General features: G+C 39.1%; 1 protein-coding gene across 6 annotated transcripts in view; it reads right to left on the minus strand.

Moving 5' to 3' along the window:
- FHIT (fragile histidine triad diadenosine triphosphatase) overlaps positions 1–24641 on the minus strand; it is a 632955-nt gene that overhangs the window by 122714 nt on the left and 485600 nt on the right. The gene's annotated exons all lie outside the window — the stretch shown is intronic.

Consider the following 24641-nt stretch of genomic DNA (forward strand, 5'->3'; position numbering starts at 1 on the left):
ACTCTTTGCAAGGCAATATCCAGAGGAAGTAGGGTGAAAGACTGCATTATTTCTGTATGTTAGCAAATTAAGTTAGCTCTGTTGTCAAATAAGTTTTTTGCTACGATTTTGTTTTAAACAATTCATGCGCTTTTTTGCTCCTTCTTTTACTAGCAGGCTTATGTTTCCTGTTTTTATGTTTACCAAAAGCAAAAACATATTTTCTTAGGTAAAGCTAAAAACATTCTGGTGTGGTTGGTTTTCTGACATGCATCAGTTTCTCTACAAAAAGCCTTCAAGACACTATGGGAGAAATGCAACATTCAGGGACACATTCCTGTTTAGCTATCTGCAAAAATCAGATCTCAGCAAACCTAAAGAGCAACAGGATATCTAACAAGCCCTTCTGGCCATAAACAGTTTATTGTTACATAAATATGATAATGTGAAGCGTTCTTGGATGAGGAAGCATGACCCTTGTATTTCTAGCCATCTTTTCCTAATAAAATCTCCTTCCTAGTCTATGTGGCTCTCCTTGAAATCCTGCCCTTCTTTTGCTAGTATAAGTCAGCCTTCTCTTGGGTCATGTTCTACTTTTCAATCTTCCTCTTAGTACATCTTTAGAAAAACTTTCATTTTCTCTGTTATTTCTTCATGGCTCTGTTGGAACCATAGCTCCTTCCCTTTCCCTGGTAATCCTACACATGCACACCAGCTGTTACCCATTCTCACAGAGGACACATAGGTATATACATTTCTGCACCAGACAATGACCACTGCCCGTCTTGGTGGGTTGGGGCATTGTCAGAGACCATGGCAAGTTTAATCACCTCCACTTACACCTATCCCCAAAGCTCTGTAAAGATCTTCCCTTAGCCTGTTATTTTGGCCATCCTACCTCTCTCTTTGCATCCCTGCATTATCTCACTGTCTTTTCTTTATTTCACCAAACATTAAAATTCTTCCTTTCAAGAGAGAGATCTACCTCCATCACCAATTGCACTTCCCTATAGCATTCTCTTCTGCTGTCAAATACTTTATTTTAAGATAATATGACATTTGTTTAATTGGAAGCATGATTATAAGACTTCTGCTACGACAAAGGCGATGCCTGGTAATAATTTTGTTTTGCTTTTTAAGTAAAGCAAATGGATGTACTTATGCCTTTTAGTAAAAAAATTAATTCCTGCCAACATTTTCAAACAGGCAAAATTACATGAGCTAGACATATAGAAATCTCTGATAGGCAGGAGATGAAATATCACCAATCTTCATCCACTGAATTTGTATTATGGAACATATTTGTTCTGTGCATAGAGGATAACTCTGCATTACTTCTTTTTACATATGACAGATGTTCATTCCTCATTCTTGTTATACAGTATAACTTAGTGGGAAATACCACACATTTCCTTTAACAGCACAATTTAACCCCAGATTTTGCCCTTTAAAACTACAGTGTGGCTTTTATCCTCATTTATTCTAAAAATTCAGTAATCCACTGCTCTCTACCAGTTGAAGAGTGCAGTAACAGGCAATCTGTTGCAGCCAGTTCTCTGTTACACTTGCTGGGTGGCAAGAGAGCCATCACCTGGGAGCAGCTGCATTGTAAGCAAAACCACTCATCTCTTTCCACTCAGCTGTTGTGTAGAAAAAAATAAAGGTAGCACTGAAAGGGTACTGCCTGATGCCATGCTTATCAGATAGCGTTTTAACATTTATCACTAAATTTAGTGGTGTAAAGCCTGATACTCCTCTGTCAACCAAGCTATTTCACTACTACGTTATGCAGGAGACTGCACAGCAGCCAAATCTCAGCAGATGAAACAGTACATAGTTGCACAGAAAAAACTGAATGCCTTAAATGAAAAGCTGTTAAGTGATTTTCAAGAGATATAAGACAAACAGAACAAGTGATGTGTCGTGATAAGAATTCTCCTTTTGATCAAATAGCTTCCCCTTTTTATCTGAGATATAGCAAACGGGCAGCTCTGACTTCTATCACCTTGAACACTTTTGGGCCTACAGGAGAAAGATGAGGACCATCAGTTAAGCATTGCAGCCCATACCATGCCTCACCTAAATAATTTTTACAGAGATGAGCACATGCAAATCCAACAGAGATTTTGCCTTGCAGTATGTGTTGGGCTGTGGACTGTAGACAGTAGCCTAATTGAATTTTGCTGTGAGTATGTGCAAGCACTTTCAGCATACCTCTTGCTTGGGGTGCTAAGCTTAAGCATCATTAAATTGACATAAGTGCAATAGACTTCAAATAGCAAGCTCAAGCATTAGAGAACAAAATTCTTAGACCATCTTGTCTGGACCCCTACCCCTCCAGGACCGCTCCCTGTGACACATGCTGAAATGCTGTTTTACCTACTCCTGTTGTACCTTTTTTCACTCTTGTACAACATCAGTGATTACCACCTTGTTAACATTCAAACAAAACAATATCCAAGGCCAATATTTAGTGCATTAGCAGCACCCTGCCCCAAGACACCACCCTATTTGGAGACATTTGTAAATGTAAGCCTTGTTATTCAGTTTTTAATTAACAAAGAAAGCTTAATATGCGATTTTTTTCATCCATCTGGCACTAAAATTGCTGAGTTGCTTCTGTTGCATTTTCAGGAAGAGTTTGGGGCTATTAGAAGAAAATTACAGTATATTTCTCTCTCTATGGTCCACTTGCCTCTTTCAAAGGCAAAGGGTGTTTGGAATGATAAAAAAAGTGTTAGATAATATATTGACTATACTCATATTTTTATGCATTCTTTCTACTGGCAGTAGAAAGGCCTTTTATTTGCCTTTTCATATGTTTCCACTGTTCCATATCAGGTCGCTGCATTTTTTCCCCATCAAATCTTAACACACACAAAGAAAGAAAGGGAAAAAAAGAAGAAAAAAGTTGCAATTAACGCATTGTCCATAGTTTGAAAAAGGCTCAACTTCACTGTTCCAATTTAAAGACCCTGTTGTGGTGAGATGGCGTAAAAATGGAATGGTTTTATATTGCAATCTAGCACTTGTTCTCCGCAGTGATTCCTTTATCCTCTTGGGGGTATCTTCAGGGACTGTATATTGAGGTTTTTAAATGAAACTCTCTGAGTCTTTTCCTTCTTGCAAACTTTTCACTGAAGGAAATGTTTGAGAGCTCTGCAGAGTCTAGTGTAGTACTCCTTTATCCATATTCCACCTTGCCTGTTACAACTTCACCAAGTACCACGTTCAAAGAAACTAGAAACAAGTAAAAAAACAGAGGGGAGAATATATAAGGAACATGTTAGGAACTGCTCTTTTTCTGACTGAGCTTCACTAGATATCCCAGTAGAAATATAACATGGAACATATGTTCATAAATAAAGTGAACATCTGATTAATTCTGTTTCTATGTTTTTAATTGATCCATTTCTCAATACATAATGCACAAATTACCATATCTAGGTTGCACTGGAAAGCCCACATGAAACCCTAGAATATCAGTGGAATAGGCTTTGGGGAATTTTTAGCACAAGGTAAGCTTTAACTAAGTTCATTTCCCTCCCTTTCTGAAAGGCATCCAGCACACCCCATCTTAACAACGGCTCCCTGAAAGGCATCACCCTGTGACACCCTCCGTACCAGAAGTACCACCACCCGCCCAAGCCGGCCAAGTAATCCATCAGGGCCAATCTCTTGCTGTGGGACTGGCAACTGCCAGATGCCGCAGCAGAAGCTGAATATCTCTTAACAGTACCTCTAATTATCTATATTATCCAGGGGAGGAAAAGAGATTTCTTTATATCTCCACATGGCCATCGATAGGTGCAGAATTTGGAGATATAATCTTTGATTTAACTATAATTCGTAACTTGTCTAGTATCATCGCAGATGTTATTCTTCAAACAGGAGCTACCAAACACTAGATTCAAACTTCTGAGTTCATCACTGCAGACACTGACAATAACATCAGTGTTTTCCCTCCCTGGGAACAAAGGGCGTGTCTATACAGCTATCATTGCAGTCTATCAAATGCTGAGTGTTGTCTTCCCTCCACAGCCATTTACTGCAGGACCAAATAGCTTCTGTAAGAGGAATCAGAGAAAGATGGAAAATAGAGTTTCAGCTCAAGGAGGTTTTTTTCTAGATATGTTTTCTTTCATCAAAATTCCTGTGCAAAGGAACAAATCTGCAAAGCTATGGACTCCAAGGGTATCAAGAAAACCAGGATTTCTAGGATGTCCTTGAGTATCAGGGAAATTTTCACAAAGGTCAATTTCTCTAACGAGAATTTTCTTGCCCATGTGGGCCCCCAATACACTGTGCTCATTTATATAACCCAGGAGTAATTCTTCCATTCATTTACAAACCAAATCAGTAAGTTTTGAAAGGATGTGAAAGCATGAATCTTTGTCTTGTAGCCTAAAAGGCAAAAGGCTACATATCTAGGCCTATTCCAGAGTTTGCTGAGACCAGTATGAGAAAAGGACACAAACCAATGCAGCTTATTCCCCTGGAAACAGGAATTTGAATTTACATTCCTTTAATCTAAACACATCAAAAGGAACATCTTAAAGCAGGATGATGTTCCACAGTTCATATGGCAATTACTACGGGGTCATGTTGTCCATTACTGTGGCTCTTCTGCACTGTATGTTTTCCTTGCTTACTAATTACAGGAATGCAGAATCAATTAAGAGAAAATAATGAAAGGGAATATATAATTTCCATAAATAACAAGAACCACTTTCTTTAGAAACATTATATAAGCAAATGAAGGAAATCAGCTTTACTTTAACAGATGGCAATCCATTTGAAGACACTGCTCACCACTAAGCCATACCTCCTAATTAGAGAATTTTGTCTCTGTGAACCTTTACTTATTACTGCATCATGATCTTTCCTGCTTAATCTGCTATGAAGGGCTAATTAATAATAACCCACACTAGCCAATGCAGATAGACTAAAGTGAAAACAGAATTAGATATACATTATCTGGAAATAATGCTCACTCTCTGAAAAACAACTAAAGGACTTTATTGACCTAACTCATTTAACAAATGACACTTAAGTAATTCATTGACAAGCCAGAACAATGGCAGGACTGAAAGCCTATTAAGTCATTTTTCTAACAGACATCACACTGCATTGGCTGTAAATTTTTGGCGTAATTAATTAAGACTTAAATATTTCAGTGATTAATTTCTATTAAAATTTCATAAAATATAATGGCGCTTAGGGAAAGAGATTAAGGTTACTAGCATTTATTGACTAGGCTATACAAAAAAAAAATCTATTTAGAAAAAAACACTCTCCTAGTTCAGCTTCAGAACACTGAAAGCATTTATTGCAAACACTGTGAAAACAAAGTGCTGATATTGCTCTTACTTTTGGTGCATTTTCATTTTTCATTTGAGGACTGCTTTTAGCAGATTTTATTTAGGGACGAATATTCAACTCATCTTAGATGCAAACATCATTTCCAAGTCCCATCACCCCAGGCCTGCCTACTTAAGGATTTGGCTTAAAATGCCCAAATATCACAGCTCCATCTCCTCTGTTCCCTGCTGAGCTCATGCCACATCCAACCTAAATTGTAGACAAGAGCACGCCAGCCTTTCCCACCTCACCTCAATCCTGTGCCACTCTCCATTGTGTCTTGACCCTCCTCCCTTCCCAGCCTCATACTTCATGTAGCGTCTGCCACCTAGTATAAATTACTCTTCTGGTTGCAGCAAGTGGAGAAGTCATCTTTTTTTTTTTTTTTTTTTTTTTTGGCTTTATCACCTTGAAGCAAACCACTCGGCTCAGCCTGCCCACTAGAAACAAAGATGATTTGCTTTTATCCCTCTTCCACATTAAAGTCCCAGTCTCACATGGAGGGACCCGGATACCAGTGCAAAGAAGCAGCGAAGCCGTGAGGCACGGCGCACAGTACCTACACAGATAAAATTTCCTTCCAATCTGTAGGAGATATTCACAGTTTTTAAAACCAGCAGGGGACACTAGATTACCCACACTGACCTCCGTTTTATGGCACATTAGATTTCTCCCAATTACCATTCCACTGAGATCTGCAGGTTTAGGCCAACCAGCTGACTTTGCAGGATCAGGGCTAACCTCTTCTATCCCACAGGAAGTACTAACAAGAAAAAGAAACTTAAAGGAAAATCAAAAGAAAATAATTTCCTGGCTTTCTAGCCTTAGCTGTTATCAATGCATATTGCATTTCACTTCATCTTCTATACAACTCTTAGCATATTCAGCACCTCTGATGGAAATCAGCATGGTAGAATGACAACAAACATACTCAGGGCTCTTCAACCCTCTTGGCTGTATCATTTCTATTTATCTGTTGTCTGCATAACTCCCTTTATTATAAACTCTTTCTTGAGGCTAGACATTAATGAGAGATATTGCAAACTCAAAGCTCAAGATTTCTGCAAGCTCAATAGAATTTATAATCATTGCAAATACTTTTTATATAAAAAGCTAATATTTTTAATCTTTTTTTCTTTTTTGAATTAAAAGCCTCTTTCATATTTGATGTATTAACTGTATTAGCATTTGTTCTCTATGGATATCAAATCTTGATGATAATTATTTGCATGTTAATGCTTATTAGTACATCCAACTGGATGTGAACAATAAATAGAAAAAAAGTGTAAAGTGCAAAATACTTCACATCATATATTTCTAGAAAAGGATGGGAAGCTGTAATTACCAGTGATTGCAGCCAAGCCTGTAATAATTGGAGTGAAATCTAAGGTGAATCTAATATGAAAACTGTAACATAGTTTAACATAAGTTAGAGGGTTAGATTAGCTTATTAAATTTGGTTAGAAAATAGAATAAATTTAGTTTCTTTACATTTCCTCAAGTACAGCATTTTGAGTAATGTAAGTAGTTAAATAATGTTGTCCCCATAGTCCTCCTTAATTCCCTCAATAAAATTCACCTGTTCTGCAAAGCACACAAAAACACCAACACCCCTGGTGCTGAGGAGCCACAGGGTGAACACAGCTCCAAAATGAGCAGAAGCTGCACCGCTGAGCACAATGTGTGACTGCACAAGCTGGGTGCCACTAGGCACACTTCAGCTCCTCACCTTTTTGGTGTAACAGACCTGTTTTCCCACAACTGCTTTTATGCCAGTATCATTGGGGTGACACTGAGGGTTTGGTCTGTTTGGGAGTTTTGGGGGTTTTTTTTGGTTGGTTGGTTTTGTTGATTTGTTTTAAAAGAAAAAGGATTATGTGGGGTCAAATTAAAGACCTAGCAAGTACAGGAGAATCTTGCTCAGCTTGTTCTTTGGGGTCGTTGTCCATCCCTGTCCTTTCCTCTCAGTTTTGCTCCTCAGGGATATTATCTCCCGGCTCTCATGGATCACTGCCGGGTTCCTTTCTCCTTTTTCAAGCCCAGAAGCTTCCCACCCTGCTGCCCATTGCCCTGGCAGGCTGCTGGCACAAGGAGGGAGAGATGCCCAGAATGACTCCCAGCAGCAGGAGGAGTAGGATCAAGCAGGGCTCTCTCACCACTCTGTCACCTCCAATTTGCAGTGAAATTATCAGTCCTTTGGGACAAAACTTTGTGCACAGCCTCAGACAAGAGAGGCTGGCTCTGGATCCCACAGCATTTTGGGTAGCTGCTGGTGTAAGGGAACAGATCAACCCATGTCTAGTCCACAGTGCCACACTGCCAGGGCTTGTGTTTGCTCTCCATGGGAAAGGGTAATCTCTGCTTAAGGTAAATGGGTTATCCTCTGCTGATTGTTTAAATAAAAACTGCTATGAGATAGCAAACGTACACTTGGACTGCCACCACTGTGATTCAGACTCCAGTTCTTGAGGGCACTTAAAAGTCTCTTAGCACAGTCCTAGTCAAATACAGCTCTTCAGTCTGATGTAGGACTTGACCCTAATACAATCTTGGCCTGAAGGCAGGAGTACCAGCCAAGCAAGGCACACTAACACCTACGCTACGACAAGATAACCTCTTCTTTCTCTGTGAAAACTGAGTTTAATTGCAGTTTCATTCAGGATAATGACCTACATAATTTTCAATAATTGGATACAATTTATCTTTTCTTAATGAAAAAAATGGAAATTAGCAACGAGATAGGATACTGGAAAATGCTTCATTTGAAACCTCTTCATTAATTATCAGTATGTCTAAACACCATTTTGAGAACTGCACTTAGAGAACAAGAATCCAACTAATAATTTTTTTAATTCTTCTGTAGTGTTTACTGTATACTCTACTTAAAAAACAGCACCTACTTCTGGGAGGTACCTGTTTTGTTTTGGTACCATTAGCTCCACTTCTGAAATGAGTGGTAACTTCACATATACTTTCTTGAACAGGTAGCACAACCACCAGTATAAATGTGAATGTACACTCTGAACTCATTAAATGAAGATGTTTAGGACTTACTGACATTCTCATAAGTTGCTCGGATCTTCCAAGAATTTTTAGTGGGCTTTGTATCAACCACAGAATTCTTTAAATCCACATTTTAAAATTAATTAATTATTACAATTCACATCATGTTCCTCATAACTAGCTCTGACATCAGCGTTTGATGGATGAAACAAAACAAGCCGGACTTTGAAAAGACTGGTATACCTGTTATATTCCTGCAGATGACAATGATTAATAAAACTCAGTGTAACACACTATATTTACCAAGTTTCATTATACATTTGTCGACTTACTAAATTACTTTGACATATCTCCAGTTTATGTTCTATTACTGAAGAATAACTACACAACAGATGGCAGCGTGTTCACATAACAATTTTTTTCAGCAGGTCAATCTACAAGGTGGTTATAGGGATTGATATATATTGGTAAGCATGGGGATTTTTTTGGCAATATCAATCAGACAGTCAGTCAGTCAACACAGTAATTTCTATATTGCAAAGGAGAGGTTTAGCGAACATATAACATTATAGACAATTCTTTAAAGAGCAAAACTGTAGTACCAAGGACTAAGATTAGCGCAGACCCAGTATACAGAAAACGACATTTCTAGATAGAATCGTTTTTCAAAGAGAGACTTCAAACCTTTGAATCTTCCAAAAATATTAACAAAGAATGGCTATGAAAGCATGTTGGAATTCATTTGGTATATAATTAAGTATCTATAGCTATATCGATTGCATTCTTCAGTAATAAGCAATAGATAATTACAGATATGTCGTGTCAAGTGAAAATAATATCTTGCAAATAATGAGATTATTATAAAGGAAAGCTATGCTGCTCTAAGAGCCATGTTATTTATTTATTAAAAAACAAAAAAGCAAATCCAAAACAAAACCCCACATCCTCGATTCCTGGAATGCAGCCAAAGATATTTGAATGAAAAGTTATGTTTTCCCCTTACACTACAGACTGAATCAAAATTCTCAGTCTAATGGGAATGACTTTGGTTGTCTTACCTCAGCCACCACTCCACAATGCTACATAAAGTGATGGTAGTGATTAATAAATCAGAACAGTTTGATCCTGTGTTAAACAGAATGACTGTAGAGAGGAGGTAGAAAATGAGGCGACCTGCAGCTCAGGATGCCTGGCTTCAACTCCCAGTGCCACCCTTTTGCTGTTGCCTGGCCCTAGACAAGCGACTTCAACTATTTGCATTTCATTAATGAGGCCAGTGATTCATTCTCTGAGACCTAAGAATATAAAGCATTATATCAAAGTGAGGTACAGTTGTTACTCATAGTTGATATACATTGTAAGTGGTTCTTTCTATTTTGTCTGGTTGTAAGAACTGCTAAGTGACATTCCAACTGATTTTCAGCCAGAGACACAGCTAATATTAACGACTTTCTGTAATAGTCTTGAAATGAAATAATAATGAAAGAGTTAACTAAACACTGATTGTATGTTCTTCCAAGGAACAATATGAAGACGAATTTAATGAGTGCCTTTTTAAAAAAAAAATCTCTTTTGGCATCCTACTCCAATGTACGACTGCCATTGGAGAGGGCAAGGCACAGCTGTTTTCCATGAGAAATTCTAGCTTGTCTCTGTGGCTGAGTATTTCTATTTGTGATGTACCCTGCTTAGTGCCAGACCACTAATTTTTAGTAATGCAGGCTCTGTCTTTGAGGCACAAAAAGGGTGGTGTAATAATTTGGAGGTTGAAAATTCACTGCTTGATGCCTCCTGTAGTAAATTTGACCCTGGAATATTAAGGGGTGTTAAATAAATTGGACAAAGAGGTGTTTGGGGAGTAAAAGTGCCAGACACACTGCCATGAATGAGCAATTAGATGTTCATGAACCAGCTTATCACAAATTACATGCCTACAATATCTATTACTGTAATGACCTTGAGAGTTGACTCATATTCTCCCTTAACCTAATGAGCATGCTGAGTATAATCAATTACGTCTGCAATTAAAATTATAATTTGTCTAACAAACTCTTCTTTGCTTTCAGACATTTTTTAACAAAGCCTGTTACATACTGGTAAAAGATAAATATTAACTTTCTGTTGTGTTCTCATTTTTTCCACTTACTCTGTGGCTAATTTATTAAATCATATTACCTCTTTCCATTATTTTTTAAGTTTTCAGCAAAATTTAGTTAAGTTTCAGTCCTGAATGTCATGGGATAATTATAACATTTAACAGCAATTTATCATTTCCCAATAGGGTTTGCAACCTGTCTTTGCCCGCCTATTGAAATTTGTTTCATGTTCCACTCAATGGTTACTGCAAATAGTCTGCCTTTCAGTTCTATACACACACATCCTGTTTTACTGGAGTGACGAGAAGATATTCTGCTGAACAGAGCTGACATCTGTTTGCCAGCCCAGACCTGCTGAGGTCAAGTCAACCCAATGTAAGCAAAACACAGCCCTAACCATTAAGGAACAGGATGTCATTCATTGCAATCTGCTGCTAATTAGAGAGTCAACCAGGCAGGCAACTACAGAACAACTTTTTTGCTTATGTATCCAGGTGTTCAACAAACACTTAGAAAGATTCATATGGAAATTCAACAGGTTAATCATAAGAAAATGGAAAGAATTGGAAGAGGGGTTTAAAAAACGGGTCCACGTGTTTTATGCAATGAACAAGCAAAGGAAACCCTTCCAGTTTTCAAGAAAGGACAACCTCGGCTCTTCTGACATACAACTGGTTCAAAGTCCCCAGAGTGCTGAATCCCTGCACTGAGCTCAGAGAGTCTTGAGTGAAGCCATGTATCTCTAAATGGTCACTCCTCTCTGCCAGGGCCGTTACTGTGCATGCTGCCAGTGAACAGCACCCACTGGCATACAGCCATCACAGCAAGGGGAGAGAGCGCTTGTCTGGCTCTGCACCACAAAAGCAGCAGCTTGGCTTCAGGCGCGTGAAGGCCAGAATTTGTAACTGCAAGCATAAGTCTTCAGGGCATTGCACAAAAATGCTCCGTCAAACAAAGCCAACCTAGAACAGTGCTCTGCCCAAGGCAATATGCTCTACTAAATCCCACCACTAGCTTAGCTGCAGCAAGCTAGTTTAGCAATAGCATGTTCCCCAGCACAACAGCAACTAAACGCATGCCCAGGTCCGCACAGATGTGCAGACTCCTGCGCAGATAGGCTCAGCGTTTCCTACAACAGAAGAAGCAATCTGTCTCCCTGCTTCAATGTGCTGCCAGGCAAGCCCAGCAAAAGCAAGCAAAACACAGCCCTAACCAATACTGAATGCGATGCCATTGCTTGTCCTGCAATCTGATGTTAATTATAGAGCCAACCAGATAGGCAACACCTGAGCCACAGATGCTGTCAGGGCACTGCTGTGGCATGGCACTGTGCTGAGGAATTACACCCAAGAAGTTTTCTCACCCAGGACAGAAGTGTTTTGGCACGCTGCATTTTTCATGCAGAAGGGAATTAGCTGAAAGACTCATTTCCTGCTCCCACGATCTGCTCTTAAAATGCCCAATTAAGTGAAAGTATGTCAAACTGAAGAGCTTCATTTGCTTACTTTCCTTGGCCGATGTGCTTTTTTCCCAGGACCTTCACATGCTTAATGCTCTCTATGACATACTGATGTCTACCTCAAAAATGAGGAATGATGAAGCTGTTATTTACACAAAGTGAATTAAGTTTCCCACAGAAACGAGCTTTGTATCCTCCGGATTTTGGATCTTTGTAATGCACTACACCTGGATGGGGCCTGGAGGATGACTGACTGCTGTGGAATACAGCTAAAAGCACAAGAAACAGGGAAAAAAAAAGGCCCCTTCAGGTATAGAAATACCCATGAGTCACTTCTCTTAATAAACTACAGATAATGAATAAACTGCCCTATATTTTGTATTTATTTTTGTCAACAAAATCTAATCAAAGTTCATTTTTTTAGAAACTCAATTGTTACACTAAATTAGATTACATAGAAAATTAAATCATAAATCCATGTAACTAGGCCCTGCCTCTGTTTCTGTTGCTCCAAAACACAACTTTGCTCTCTTGAGCACCTCATTTAATTCTAAGAGGCTGAGCTTCCAAACTAGGTATGGATTTGATCATTTAATAACATGAAACAAGTAATTGTGTGGGGGAAAATTTATTATTTAATTAGGCCTTACTGGTAATCAATAGCAATCTATTAATTCATTAATTTGCATATCCCTTCTTTTTATGTGTCCACAAATTCTGTTAGATTTTTTTTAAATTTATGAACTTTCTACCTTCACTATGAAAAGGAGTTGCTCAAACTGTATATATTAAGTAGAACAAATAATTGAGCAGCAGGAATGCATGTATGCCCTATAGAACTGACTGCAGGACAAGATTTAATACTGAAAACAAGGAAAAGAAATAAAACAACGGGGCCTATTCTCCCCAGGATGCATGCATAATTCTCATTAATGTTAATGAAAGATACTAAATGTATATGCACTGAGGGGAGTTTATTAGAACCTAATAAATTCTGGTATTTTTTCCTTACTTTTTTTTTTCACTTGATAGTTACTATAACAGTGAACTTCTTCAGGTGAAGTGGAAGATACTTAAAGAAAAAATAAAAACACTCTATTAAATTATGCTTCATAGGTTATTTTCTCAAAATGCTATTTTGCATTTAGAATTACTAGATTTACAGATATGGCTAATAAATATAGGTTTAAATGATAAACTATATGAAATCAAAGAGTTGCTTACACAAGTAGGGTCAAAAATGCTTGTATAGAAATGGCAAAAGCTCCATTGATTTAGTCCACATATATTCACAGGTAAACTGAAGCATTTATGCCAGAGAATAGTCTAGCCCCAGACACCAAGGCTGTTCTACTTACATGGGACTCAGAGAATCAAAGATAGGTTACAGATTCATATTCTGCTAGATCATAATACTAAATGTAACTCAGGGCGGCCTCACCAAAAAGCCACAATTGAAAGAATGGCTTTTGTTGAGTTCAGAGATGATTTATTTGCAGAAAAAAAATCCATTAAATACAGTGTGAACCGATCCACTCCTCAGTCTAGGCAGACTGACCACCCCCTAATGATAATTCCTATCCAGCTGAGGTGTGCTGGAAGGCCAGGTGAAAAAACATCACAGTATTATTGTCTTTTCTATACCTTCGCAACAGAGAACTAATAAAGCTCATTCACAGATCCATAAAAAAAAAAAAAGAAAAAAGAAAAAGAAAAGAAGAAAAATGAAGTGCTGCCTCTGGGCATTATCTTTACTTCAGATACTAAAAACTAGACTTGAAATCAGACAAATTCAACATTTGTGAAGTCAGATAGAGGAGTTCAGCATTTCAGATTTTAACATCTTTACAAGCAAGATCAAGACAATCATTCACATGAGCATTTTCCATCTGGTCTAGTATATTTTCTTCCAGCCTCTCACAGAAAGAATTTGGATCAGTGATGCCAGGCAGACAACATGAAATGAAGATTTTCATGGTAGCAATGAAGGAGGTAACTCACAAAAAGTATAAATGGAAGAGAAAAGAAAATGGCTTGATTTTTCAGAGATAATAATCTAGGAGATTACCAAAGGAGAAACTGGTTTCCTCCTTCCAAAGATCCGAGCAATCTAGCAAACACAGGATGTCTTTCCAATCTTCTGCCCACAGGCTATAGATTTCCCCTGCTCCTGGCTGCAGAGCCTTGCTCTGAACATCTACTGGGCAGGAGTTGTTTAGAGGAGATGTGTGCGTGGACACACCACACTTAGCACTGGTCCTTGCATACGGGTACAGGCAGAAACAAATTTGTTCTGACTGCCTATGGCATTCCAACACCAGAAGCAGAGGCAGCCTCTTAGCCCAGATCCAAGCCCATGCTAACAAATCCAGCCTGTTTGCATCTGTCCATGTAGACATAACCTTAATGGGTTTCATCCATGATGAAAAACTAACCAGTTTCTCAGGGTTCTCCACTTGGGCGTGCTGTCCCTTCTCCCTGAGACTGCCATAGCGAAGGATCCCCTCTGCACCCTGCACAAAAGCCAAGCCCCAGGTCATGGGAGAAGGAATGGGAGACAGAAAAGCTCAGGATAGAAGCAAGACATGGTGCAAATGTAAAACTCAGAGAACAACAAAATGTCATGGATGCAGATGAACTCTCCTGGCACGGCCAGAGCAAGGCAGTGCCCCGTGACTCTGCACTGCCTCTACAGGACAGAGCTATTATCAACTCCAGCCTCTTCATCTGCTCAACAAAACAGGAGTAATGACTTGGCCCTTCTTTAAATCACTGTTGCTGCAACAATTTGGTTGGTAAAATTGAATTACCAGTCTGCTGCATCTAGCAAGGGACTGAGAACTCCTGAGAAGGACTGAGGCATCTCAGACTCCAGAAAAAGGCAGTCTGTGATGGAAAAGAAAAACGTGTGTGGAGACCTAATGGTAAAACAGCGAGCTTCAGGATGAATTTTACTCAGCTGGCTAATTATTACAGATGAATTTTCCTCTCTGAAAGTGAGCAGTTTATCTCCAAAGTAGGTAACTGTGTTAAAGCAGGGAATCTAAGCTTCTCTCCTCAAATCTGTCTGTAATCTCAGTTAAGGGGACAGTGTAATTGTTAAAAGGCTCATTTGGTTTTCCTGAATTTATGTCAATTGTGGCATTATTCCTAGAAATTTAAAACATTAATATATGAAAATAAGTTAAAAAATACCCAGAAATGCTTTTAGTTACAGAATTCACTATTTTGAAGTTGCAATTCTCATTTTTCTCCTTTGAAATCAAGGGGCTGCAGAGCATTTATGTATTGAAAGAAAATCACAAGCAGCAGCAGCAGCAGCAAATTCAGACACAGAATAATTTATTTAAAAGATCTTAATCCTGGCTGGCAACTTATCTACTAGTCAAGCAGAGAATTTCTCTCCAGAAAAGGCCTGGCAGTTTTGCTGAAGTGCATCCATAGAAGCTGATTTCTTTTATGTGATCCAAAACTGAGAAGAGGACAAACCTATCAACCTGATTTTACCAGGTAACAGCCTACATTTAAGTAGGAATCAGGCTTTGCTTCATGATTATTCCTTCTCTTTTTAAAGACACGGTACATGTATGTGTGTGCAATCTGTCTGGAGACACTGACATTCAGACCTCTGCAAAAGGGAAGGTTTAGAGTGGTTCTCTAGCTCTTCAGGGAGTACTGCACCTCACTTGCCTAAAAAAGCATCACAGTGCAAGCAGCAGAACATTGCTCAATAGCTGTCACGGAAACAGTAAACCAGAAAACAGCAATGCGGAGTCACAGACCTCTGAAATGCACAACTAGCTGAGATACTGCCTTGTGGAGTCACCATGTGAGCAGCACTGCATAAACTGCAGGTTTTTACTCCCATCGCTACAAACAAGTGAAAGGAAAATGTAAAATGGTGAGCACCACAGAAGAGGTGCACTGGCATCAATTCTTGTTCAACCTCAGAAACTGCTATTCCAGCAATATTTCCATCACCAGCCAGTGTGAGCTTTTCCTACCGCTAACCAAATGAGGAGGGGCCATTTGATAAAGCTCCCAGAGACTGGATTTTAAAGGCATGTTTCAAATTCTTTCAAACTACAGCTTAGCTTTACAGAATGAGCAGTAACCCTGTGTATGAGTGGTCTTGCCAGAGGGCACACAAGCAGCTTTCAGGAGGGATGGAGGAAATGAGTCTTGAGCAAAGGGGGTTGTTTTGCAGGAAGCTCTTGGCTTGTCCAGCCTAGCTTGCAATGAGCATGATAAAAAAACCCGCTGTAGTAACTAGAATGATTGACTTTTTTTTTTTTTTTTTTTAACAGTAAAAATATTACATACTCTTCACCCTGTCATCCTGCCTGGAGCTTGCTGAGCAAGTTTTATTCTATTATTTTAACCTTAGTTTTTCCATTTCTAAATCGTTTCAAGCAGAGGCTTTTCTTTCTCTGAAAGAAAGTCTTACATGGGCTAACATGGTGCTGCCAGAACAGACTAAAATGCATAGACTAGATCAGATATACTCGTATTTCAGATGTGCTTAGAATTTCAATAGGTTACAGGACAGCGTAACCACCTACTCTTTCATGTGGTAAAGGAACACAGGGCTGGGAAAGGCCTCCATTCCCTTACTATCACATGCAAAACCAGTACATACACTCTTTCCCTATTGACATTTTTAAGCAACTCGTTCAAGCTGTGCAGCTGCAGGTACAGCTTTAAGTAGACAGCTCTTTCATTTTCAGAAGGGGAGGTGACTTCAAGGGAAAAAAACCATGGAGCCAACTTAAAATTTTCTTTATTATTGCATTGATAAGGCAGCCAGGACTCCAATAGGTGGGTTCCCTTTGTCTGGCTGAAACTGGGTCATTGACATGAGCAAAGCACTGTGATTCTGCCCTTCCCTGGGAGACTCTGGATGTCACAGCATCCAGTCAGACAGCTGAGGTACCAAAGTTTAACACAGATCAGTCAACTGAAAATGCCACAAAACAGTTTAAGTGTGGGTAAATGCCTGCTTATAGAAGGCACAACTTGGCTTGAAGAAAAGAACTCTGTTTTGCACATGACCCTTTGACATCCCTTCTAATCTGTGGTCAGCATAGGAATAATTTTATGGTGGATCTTCGGAGGAAGCAAAAGCAGTACCTGGTAGGTAAGAATGCAAAGACAAATGTGCAAAATCACATGAGGCCAGAGCACTGGCACACAATATTCTGTTATAAAGCATATTAATTTTTAGAAAGAGTTGGTCAGAAACCTATTAAACTGAAATCTACCTTTGCAACACTTGCTTAATAAACAATTTTCACCTACTACAAAACACAGAACAGCATCAAGTTACACATCTGAATTAAACGGGAATGCTTTTGTACATTTCTTGGTGAGTTACATTCTAGTTGAAAGCAATGTTTTGCAACAAAAAAACCCCCAAGACAAAACAAAAAAAAGAACAAAGCATTCCCTGCTAAATGAAGAGAGGTTTCTAAGATACAAGCTTGACAAAGAGAAAAAGTATTATGGATGAGATGGAGCTTGGAAAGAAATTCATACATTAGCCACACAAAAATTAATCAGACAGCCTTGGCTGTACTATTAATGATTTTAGACCTCGTGCATTGTCTGGGATTTCTAGAGGTTTTGCATTTACAGTACAATAGGGTATTTGTAGGACCTGTACTCAAGCGTGGCATTTGATTGATTGTACATACTCTGAGACAGAGAATGATTTAAATGCAAAACATATTGCTGTAACATGGGAACAAAGAAGTGAAAGATATTTTCTAATTAAAACATAGGATCTCTGATCCTTATCTCAGTCATTGTGGGGCAAATGAAGAGCAGTATGTAGAGCAATTCATGGATTTCTCAACACCCCTTCCCGTATTGTTTTTGTCACAAAATGCCAATACAGTAAAACAGAAAGCATTTCCAAAAGAGGTTTTGTTTTCAGAAAGAAAAAGTTTTTGTTGTCAAAATACCGTTATAACATTTTCAGAGGAAAACTTTTCCACCTTTCTGCTAGAAATACTTTCTCATTTTGAAATGTAACTCTGTTTATAGGAAAAAAAAAAAAATGAAGAGCTTTCAACCTCCCAAGTAAACCCTTCTGAATGACTGATTTGTTCAAGGTTCTTCTGTCATGAAAACTGTAAATATCTGAACACATACCAGGGGAAAAAAAAAAAAAAAAGTGTATTTAAAATGCTTTTGTCAAAGCAGGAGCAGGCTCTCCTGGAGCTGCACAGAAGGACAGAACATGGGGAGGCCTGGCAGAGTTTAACCCTTCCCTGCAGTAATCAGTCAGGTCACTGTGGGCAGCATGAAGGAGCATCCCAGCACAGCCAGGGCTCCGTGGGGCGACTGCATACTTTCCACTTGGACTAGCTGCTGGCACAGCCACCTGCAGCCCCGGCCTCTCCCGGGGGGCTTGCAGGGCTCTGCTGACACATGATGTGGCTGCTAGGGACAGGGACAGGCACATCTGTGCTCCCACGGACATTCCTGAAAGTGCACACACCCTTCATGTTACGCACATGCAAGTCCCTTTGCAGGTCTGCCTGCATTACCCGCAGTTTAGCTCTCACCCACTGACCTTTGGGAGAACAAAAAAGTCAGTGGCCAGCGCTCTGCAGGTCTGCTGCTGAAGGCGATCATGCCCAGCAAGGAAAGAGCTAGATGCTGGATGTGGCCAACAGAGCTGCATGACTTTTAATATCTGTACACTAAGGCAATTTAAACAAGCATTTGAGCCCACTTACTTGCTTATTATAGTTTAATTTAGACAGTGTCAATAACTCTGACTAGCTCTGGGGATATTTTTGGAATTCAACTACCTAAAGAGAATATTCATCTAAGAAATCCATATGGCAGGAAAGAAGGGTAGAATTGCTAGTATAGAATAGTAAAATCTTTCTTCTCATTACAATTTTCAACTTATATCTTCTGAAATTTCTTTTACTTTCCTCATTTATAGCCACACATTTTTAATCCTGTTTTGTTTTGTCTAGTCCATACAGGCTAGTCTGTTTTTGTCCAGGGACAGAGAATGATATTACAAGTCAGAGGTACAGTATGTCACAACATTCACTACCAGAAATTCAAAATCATCCAGATTCAGAACCATCATAATTCACTGCTAAAGAGAATCTTTCAAAAATTTCTGTCCCCATCCCTTCAGGGAACTTCACAGCCCGATATTTCTAGATCAGACTTCATTATCCAGGTCATCATTTCAATTTATCAGTGCCTTGGAGCCTTTGGTATTCTCAGCTAGGATGGTGTCATGTCCATCAATCACTAGGCTGTTTCCACATTTCCAATGTTCTTTCATCTCCTTCAGTCTTCAAAAAACCTCTATAACTTTACATGGGTGTGTACTGGACACAGACACCTTTTATTTTGTCAACTGTTACCATGTTTTAAGTACAGGAACTGATCTGTACAAATTATGGGGGCCTTAAGAACCATTTTCATTCTAGGTCCTGCATATTATTATTTGTATTAAGGGAGGGTTTACAGATCCACCAGTGCCTCTTTGGACTATAAGCATAGCAAACAAAAAAGCAATATGATGCTTTTCCTGGAAAGCTTATAATTCAATCAAAACCTAAATGTTACATGTAATGAACAGGAGTAAGGACCTGACAAAGCAAAGAGGAAATTGGGACTCTAGGGTTATACCCATTAATTGCATCACAGAAAACATAGGTCCGGCCAAGGGACTGAAAGAAGAATTAGACCAACACAAGGCAGATTTTGAAAAGGGCCTTGAAGGGCAAGAATTATTATTTAGAGTGAGTAGAAAACAACAAGCTAGAAAAAGGCTGGGGGGGGGGCACTATATGGATGCCCCTGCTGCTTCCCCATCTCTGTAAGGGGCAGTATAACTCTAGCTTTGAAAACATACACCACTAACATCCCACCAAAACCCACCCCAATCTAAGCATAGTACCGAAATAGAAAGAAAATTATGAGCTCAAAACAGACATAGCAGCCCTGAGACTACTGAATTTGCTGTACCAATTACCTATCTGCAATATTACATATTCTCCAACCAAATACTATTAGTGTGGTTCTCAAAGCAATTCAAAGAGACTGCTGTACTTCATCAAATCATTTTTGGACATCCCACAAGCTTTCAAGAGAATCATGTTCTTAATAGTAAAGCAAACGAGACCATTTGTTCACGTGTTTCAGTACAATCTGGTTTACAAAAACTTGTTTCTTTCTTCTATGTTTTTTCTACTTGAATTTTTATATTTGTTTAGAAGTAAGAATAGTCTTTGCATTTCTCAAACGCCAGCTTTTTTTGTTCTTTTAAGAGAGCAAGAGGTGGTTTCCAATACTCCATTAAACAAGGACTCACATCTGTCAGTCTTCAGGGAAAGCAGGCCGAGGCATCAAAAGTATTGCAGTTAGTGAATTTAATCCTTCTGATACAATCAGTCTGCAATGCGATCTGATTAAATTTAAAGACTCAACCCTGAAGTCCAGTACTTCAGGTCCACAGATAAGTAGACAAATAGTATGAAAGAGCAGTCTGCTGTGGGCTTAAATAAACCCTAGACTCACTCCACAGTTCAGGTTAAGATTTCTAAAGAATGCAAACCAGGTGGATTGATTTAACACAGCATTAAAAAACCATCTGGAAAAGAAAAACATGTACATCAAAAAATAATCGTGAGACAATCTTCACAGTGTAAAATAATTAGTGGAATGTATGACATATAAAACAGATTTCTGCACATATACCCACACTGCCACCATCAGCCTCACTTTCTCATTTATTTAGGTGAACCTGTAATTGGCAAACAGGCACTTACTCATGGTAACAGTGGAGGTGCTGAGCTGCTGGAGACTTCAACACCGCTGCAAAATAGAGTATGTGTTCATATGTGTTTGTGCAATGGACACTTGCTGTGCAATATTATCTTGTCTCTACAGATAAATTAGTTGCATCATGCTCCTGCCAGTTTGATTTGTTTAGCCTTTACGCAGTACAGAGTACATGGAGTTTCTTGTGATTGAATCTCACACAAAAGGTAAACCTGAGAGTTTATTCTACACTATGCTATACATCCACCAAGGCAGCTAGAGTGTTTGCTGACTTGATGTTGAAAAGAAGGCTATAAAATATACCAGGAAAATCTTGAAACGTCACTCACTTGACATAGCAATAAGAGCCCTGCATTAAGATGCAGAGCTGATTTCCCTGATCCATGAAATTGCCTGGATATTTAAGGTATTCTCAAACAGAACCAGCATGAAACTCACCCTCCATTCCTGGCACAAGGACACCGTGGATTTTGTGTTCTCCAAGAAAAAGAGAGCTCAAAATTGCAGATATAAATATTCTTTAAGAGAGGACCTAAACACATTTCCTTCCTTTCTCAAGTAAGAAGTAGTAAGTATTCAAAATGTCTTTAACGCTGGAAGATGATTATGCTTGCTGACACACTCCTCAGAAATGCTCAGTTTCTCTGTTGAGAGTTGGTGCAAGAACCTCTTACAATAAAACACAAAGTGTGCAAGTCTGTGACCACCTTTGGAGAGGGACATGTGTCCCTCATAAATAGGTGACAGGGCTGGAATAGGCACAGTCTGTGGGCAGCTATGAAAAAGATTATGAAGCAATATATTGTATTATTTTATGGTCTGAGACCTGGGATATAGTTTAGAATTCCTTAGCAAATGTATATTCCCAGCTGCTAAAGGGTAAGAAAAGACCCACCTACACTTCCAAACTATTGGTGAGCTGAGAGTCAGGTATAATTTCTTCCAAAGACCCATCCAATGCAAACATGCAGACTGCAATAATGGGGGAATTTGAAAGGACCATAAGCTTCCCTAGAATGCTGTCCTGCAGGCTCTGCTAGCTTAGATTCAAAGGAGGACAGTATCCACAAGCAACAGAGTACAGCAATAGTGGAGATACACATTAGATTATAAACAGCTACCCATTAGGTAACTAGGAAGGTCTTAGTCCAAGAGGCACCACTAAAGTATCCTGACACCGCAGTACATGGTACATCTGACTGAAACCTGCACACACCAGCAGGTTTCACACCAGCACAATGAACATGTAACATTGGCAGACAATCTTGTCATTGATTTCTATCCAAAATGACACTGAAAGGGTAATCTCCTTTAAACCTGCTGCATGCATTACACATATAATTTTCGGCAAGTATATTATATATAATTTTCAGCAAAGAAAGATCTGAGACACATACTCAAACTGAGGCCCAAGAATTTTCTTGGATGTGGATTATCATTCCTTCTTGTTGACAAAGAAAGAGAATTTCCTAATCTTTTTCAGATAAAATTTCTCAGTCAGGTTTTGTCTTCAGCTAGGCTGATAGCTCTTCCCATTTTGTAGTAAAGCTTTGCACTGACCAGTTTAACAGCCAGTACACTTCCTCTGCTTCCTGTAATTCTTTTCCTACATAGCACATACAGTAGCCTATATTTATACAGGTATACAGAATTATACAAAATATGAATGGAAAGGACTCTTGAAGCCATCTGGTATGTGACCCTATTCAAAGCAAGATCAGCTACACCTAATTAGCTGCTGACGTATGCTTGCCTACCCTATTGAAACAGAGTCTCCACAAAATCCCTTAGATATTTACTGTGATGCTTTGCTATTCTTACTATTAGAATGTTTTTCTAATGTTTAGTCTGTTCCAGAAATTTTAATTAAAAGTACTTTTAGAGAAAGATTGGATTATTATGCATTCTGATACATGAAGAAAAACGCATACAGAAAAACATGACACGTGGAATTTAAGGTTTGTAAATTATTTGTAGATCACGTAGGTGGTTTTTCAAACTTTCTGATTCAAAACACTTTAAATGCAACCAGCTAGTTATGTATCCACCCTATTGTTCACTTTAAAGAAGATCTTGATCATAGTAATTTCTTCCCCAATTCAAGTTTTGAAAGCTCTAAGTTCTCTGAAGAAAATAGTTGTTGGCACTTTTGGATGATAAACATCCCAAAGTGATGATGATAAATTACAGTGTTGCCCAATGATGCAGAAAAGTAGAGAAACGCAAACTGCTAACCTCTGATTTATGAGTACACACTCTTTATTACAGAGTCTAGGGGTTCACAGCTGTAAGAGCAGGTCATTTTCATCTCATTGCTTATTAAAAGTGTGAGAAGCAAGAATGAAGGGTGGCTACCATTTTGCAATGTATTGGATAGATTAACACTTACTGTGCTTTGTCTCCAGTACGAATACAAAATGATACAGAATTTCTTGCCTTTTTAAGGCCTACATAAGCATTTGTTACTCTTCAGAATCGCAAAGGATGGGATTTTTTACATCTAGTTTTGCTCATCCATATTAGCAAATTTTCTCACATTTTAATATCATCGTTTCTATAAACCTTTTCTTTACACAGAAAAAAAACATTTGTCCAAGACACTAAAAGAAATCCTGTGATCTCCTTGTTAATACATGTTGATGTTAATGACAAAATTTACTTCAGAAAGTATTTAAACTGAGACTTTCACCTACCAACAGGCATTCCCAGTGAAAACCACACAATGCACCCTAAGTCACGAGCCGAAGAATCTGTTTTGTCACAGTACTGAAGTAAATAGTATTACATTCCTTCATTACTCCTCAGCTTCTCAAAGCTTGGGGATTCTCTAATTTCATCTTCTCTCTCCCTATTACCTCTCTGTTAAATATTCAAAGCAGGCAACAAAAAGGAGTAGGAAAAATAAAGTTAATACAGCAAATTGGAAAGAAGTAAAATATTTCTCTATGCCATCATTTGGTTATTACAGTTGTCTTAACCCAAACAGCTTGAGACATCTAATTTGATATTACAAAGTGCTAACCCGTAGCCATATTTGACTTTCCTTTGATTCCAAATGTAAACAATAGCCTTTATCTAATGTTCAGGCATATAATCTAACTACACATGCATTTGCATTATGAGGCAGTGAAACGTGGCTGGAGACCCATCTTGGATGTTGTTTATGTTATTACTCAAGTGGAGGCTATAATCATAAATCCTTCTCTTCCCCTCCCCACCACCCCACCCACCCACCCCACCCCATTTTTTTTTTTCAGAAGTACACTGCACAAGCTCAAATACAGGCTGGGCAGAGAATGGATTGAGAGCAGCCCGGAGGGGAAAGACTTGGGGGTGTTGGTTGACTAGAAGCTCAAAATGACCCAGCAATGTGCATTTGCAGCCCAGAAAGCCAACCGTATCCTGGGCTGCATCAAAAGAAGCGTGACCAGCAGATTGAGGGAGGTGATTCTCCCCCTCTACTCTGCTCTCATGAGACCTCACCTGGAGTACTGCATTCAGCTCTGGGGTCCCCAAAAAAAGAAGGACATGGAACTGTTGGAGGAGGTCCAGAGGAGGGCCATGAAGATGACCAGAGGGCTGGAGGACCTCTCCTATGAAGACAGGCTGGAGAGTGGGGGTTGTTTAGCCTGGAGAAGAGAAGGCTCCAGGGAGACCTTAAAGCAGCCTTCCAGTACCTGAAGGGGGCCTACAAGAAAGCTGGAGAGGGACTTTTTACAAGGACGTGTAGTGATAGGACAAGGGGTAATGGCTTTAAACTGAAAGAGGGCAAATTTACACTAGGTGTAAGGAAGAAATTCTTCACTGTGAGGGTGGCGAGGCACTGGAACAGGTTGCCCAGAGAAGCTGTGGCTGCCCCATCCCTGGAAATGTTCAAGGCCAGGTTGGATGGGGCTTTGAGCAACCTGGTCTAGTGGAAGGTG

Source organism: Harpia harpyja, chromosome Z, assembly GCF_026419915.1.
Source record: "Harpia harpyja isolate bHarHar1 chromosome Z, bHarHar1 primary haplotype, whole genome shotgun sequence".
NCBI classification, from domain to species: domain Eukaryota; kingdom Metazoa; phylum Chordata; class Aves; order Accipitriformes; family Accipitridae; genus Harpia; species Harpia harpyja.